This window comes from Acinonyx jubatus, chromosome X (assembly GCF_027475565.1).
Source record: "Acinonyx jubatus isolate Ajub_Pintada_27869175 chromosome X, VMU_Ajub_asm_v1.0, whole genome shotgun sequence".
Classification (NCBI taxonomy): Eukaryota; Metazoa; Chordata; class Mammalia; order Carnivora; family Felidae; genus Acinonyx; species Acinonyx jubatus.
The window spans coordinates 42,113,993-42,118,151 of NC_069389.1; positions in this window are offsets into that span (position 1 = coordinate 42,113,993).

Consider the following 4,159-nt stretch of genomic DNA (forward strand, 5'->3'; position numbering starts at 1 on the left):
TGAAAGAATATTACAGATCTCAAGAAAATATACAAATACCTTAAATAACTGCCTGTCTTAGTCTGTTTAGGCCACTGTAACAACATGGTGTAGACTAGGTGGCTAGAAAACAACATTTATTACAGTTTGGGAGGCTGGGAAGTTGAAGATCAAAGCACCTGCAGATTTGGTGTCTGATGAGGACCAACTTCCTGGTTCGTAGATGGCTGTCTTCTAGTGGTGTCCTCACATAGTGAAGGGGCAAGGTTGCCCTCTGCAGTCTCTTTTGTAAGGGCACTCATCCCATTCCTGAGGGCTTCACCTTTCATGATCTAATCACCTCCCAAACACACCCCCCCACCTCCTAATAACATCACATTGGGAATTAAGTTTCAACATATGACTTGTGAGGGGACACAGTCACTTAGTCTATAGCACTGCTTATGTCCAATATATTTAAAAAGTATAGTATAGTCAAGTTGGATTTATTCTAAAACTGCAATGTGGTTTAGCATTTGAACTCAATCAGCATAAGTTATTTCATTAACATATTAAAGGAGAAAAAACACAATAATATCAATAGATGTAGAGAAAGGGTTAGATAAACTTTGACATCTATTCATGATTGTAAAAACCTTAGCAAATTAGAATGGATAAGAAAACAAGATTCATCTATATGCTGTTTACAAGAGACCCACTTTAGACCTAAAGACACCTTCAGATTGAAAATAAGGGGATGGAGAACCATCTATCATGCTAATGGTCAACAAAAGAAAGCTGGAGTATCCATACTTAGATAATTTAGACTTTAAAATAAAGACTGTATCAAGAGATGCAGAAGGGCATTATATCATAATCAAGGGGTCTATAGACCAAGAAGACCTAACAATTGTAAACATTTATGCGCCAAATGTGGAAACACCCAAATATATAAATCAATCACAAACATAAAGAAACTCATTGATAGTAATACCATAATAGTAGGAGACTTCAACAAACCACTCACAGCAATGGACAGATCATGTAATCAAAAAATCAACAAGGAAACAATGGCTTTGAATGACACACTGGACCAGATGAACTTAACAGATATATTTAGAACATTTCATCCAAAAGCAGCAGAATATACATTCTTCTCCAGTGCACATGGAACGTTCTCCAGAATAGGCCATATACTGGGACACAAATCAGCCCTAAGTAAGTACAAAAAGATCGAGATCATACCGTGTATATTTTCAGACCACAACGCTATGAAACTCAAAATCAACCACAAGAAAAAAATTGGAAAGGTAACAAATACTTGGAGACTGAAGAACATCCTACTAAAGAATGAATGGGCTAACCAAGCAGTTAAAGAGGAAATTAAAAAGTATATGGAAGTCAATGAAAATGATAACACCACAACCCCAAACCTCTGGGACACAGCAAAGGCGGTCATAAGAGGAAAGTATATAGCAATCCAGGCCTTCCTAAAGAAGGAAGAAAGATCTCAGATACACAACCTAACCTTACGCCTTAAGGAGCTGGAAAAAGAACAGTAAATAAAACCCAAAACCAGCAGAATACAGGAAATAAAGAAGATTAGAGCACAAATTAATGCTATTTAAACCAAAAAAACAGTAGAACATATAAATGAAACCAGAAGCTAGTTCTTTGAAAGAATTAACAAAATTGATAAACCACTAGCCACTTTGATCAAAAAGAAAAAGGAAAGGACCCAAATAAGCAAAATCAAGAATGAAAGAGGAGAGATCACAACTAACAGAGCAGAAATAAAAACAATAATAAGAGAATATTATGAGCAATTATATGCCAATAAAATGGATACAATCTGGAAGAAATGTACAAATTCCTGGAAACATACACACTACCAAAACTGAAACAGGAAGAAATAGAAAATTTGAACAGATCCATAACCAGTAAGGAAATCGAATTAGTAATCAAAAATCTGCCAAAAAACAAGAGTCCAGGGCCAGATGGCTTTCCAGAGGAATTCTACCAAATATTTAAGGAAGAGTTAACACCTATTCTCTTGAAGCTGTTCCAAAAAATAGAAACGGAAGGAAAACTTCTAAACTCTTTCTATGAAGCCAGCATTACCTTGATTCCAAAACCAGACAGAGACACCACTAAAAAGGAAAACTATAGACCAATTTCCCTGATGAACATGGATGCAAAAATCCTCAACAAGATATTAGCCAACCGGCTCCAACAATACATTAAAAAAATTATTCACCACGACCAAGTGGGATTTACACCTGGGATGCAGGGCTGGTTCAATATCTACAAAACAATTAATGTGATTCACCACATCAGTAAAAGAAAGGACAAGAACCATATGATCCTCTCAATAGATGCAGAGAAAGCATTTGACAAAATACAGCATCCTTTCTTTATAAAAACCCTCAAGAAAGTAGGGATAGAAGGAGCATACCTCGAGATCATAAAAACCATATATGAACGACCCAACGCTAACATCATCCTCAATGGGGAAAAACTGAGAGCTTTCCCCCTAAGGTCAAGAACAAGACAGGGATGTCCACTCTCACCACTGTTATTCAACATAGTATTGGAAATCTTAGCCTCTGCAATCAGACAACACAAAGGAATAAAAGGCATCCAAATCGGCCAGGAGGAGGTCAAACTTTCACTCTTTGCAGATGACATGATACTCTATATGGAAAACCCAAAAGATTCCACCAAAAAACTGCTAGAACTGATTCACGAATTCAACAAAGTTGTAGGATATAAAATCAATGCATAGAAATTGGTTGCATTCCTATACACCAATAGTGAAGCAACAGAAAGAGAAATCAAGGAATCAATCCTATTTACAGTTGCACCAAAAACCATAAAATCTAACCAAAGAGGTGAAAAATCTATACACTGAAAACTATAGAAAGTTTATGAAAGAAATTGAAGAAGACACACAAAAAAATGGAAAAAGATTCCATGCTCCTGGATAGGAAGAACAAATATTGTTAAACTAAAAGGCAACTGAAAGAATGGGAGAAGATATTTGCAAATGACATATCAGATAAAGAGTTAGTATGTGAAATCTATAAAGAACTTATTAAATTCAACACCCAAAAAACAAAGAATCCAGTGAAGAAATGGGCAAAAGACATGACTAGACACTTCTCCAAGGAAGACATCCAGATGGCCAACCGACACATGAAAAAAGGCTCAACATCACTCATCATCAGGGAAATACAAATCAAAACCACAATGAGATACCACCTTACACCTGTCAGAATGGCTAACATTAACAGCTCAGGCAACAACAGATGTTGGCGAGGATGCGGAGAAAGAGTATCTCTTTTGCATTGTTGGTGGGAATGCAAGCTGGTGCAGCCACTCTGGAAAACAGTATGGAGGTTCCTCAAAAAACTAAAAATAGAACTACCCTACGACCCAGCAATTTCACTACTAGGCATTTATCCACGGGATACTGGTGTGCTGTTTCGAAGGGACACATGCACCCCATGTTTATAGCAGCACTATCAACAATAGCCAAAGTATGGAAAGAGCCCAAATGTCCCTTGATGGATGAATGGATAAAGAAGATGTGGTACACACACACACACACACACACACACACACAAACACAATGGAGTATTACTCGGCAATTAGAATGAAATCTTGCCATTTGTAACTACGTGGATGGAACTGGAGGGTATTAGGCTAAGTGAAATTAGTCAGAGAAAGACAAAAATCATATGACTTCACTCATATGAAGACTTTAAGAGACAAAACAGATGAACATAAGGGAAGGGAAACAAAAATAATATGAAAACAGGGAGGGGGACAAAACAGAAGAGACTCATAAATATGGAGAACAAACTGAGGGTTACTGGAGGGGTTGTGGGAGGGGTATGGGCTAAATGGGTAAGGGGCACTAAGGAATCTACTCCTGAAATCATTGTTGCACTATGTGCTAATTTGGATGTAAATTTAAAAAAATAAAAAATAAAATTAAAAAAAAAAACCTTAGCAAATTAGTTGAATAAATTTTCTTAAAAGGTATCTATCTGCAAGGAATTACAGTAAATGACATACTTCAAATGAAATTTTAAGAGCTCTGACATTTGGAACGTGGCAAGAATGTCTGCTATTGCCATTTCTACTCACCATTGTACTGGAGAGCCTAGCAAGCACAATAAGCCAAGGAAAAGAAATA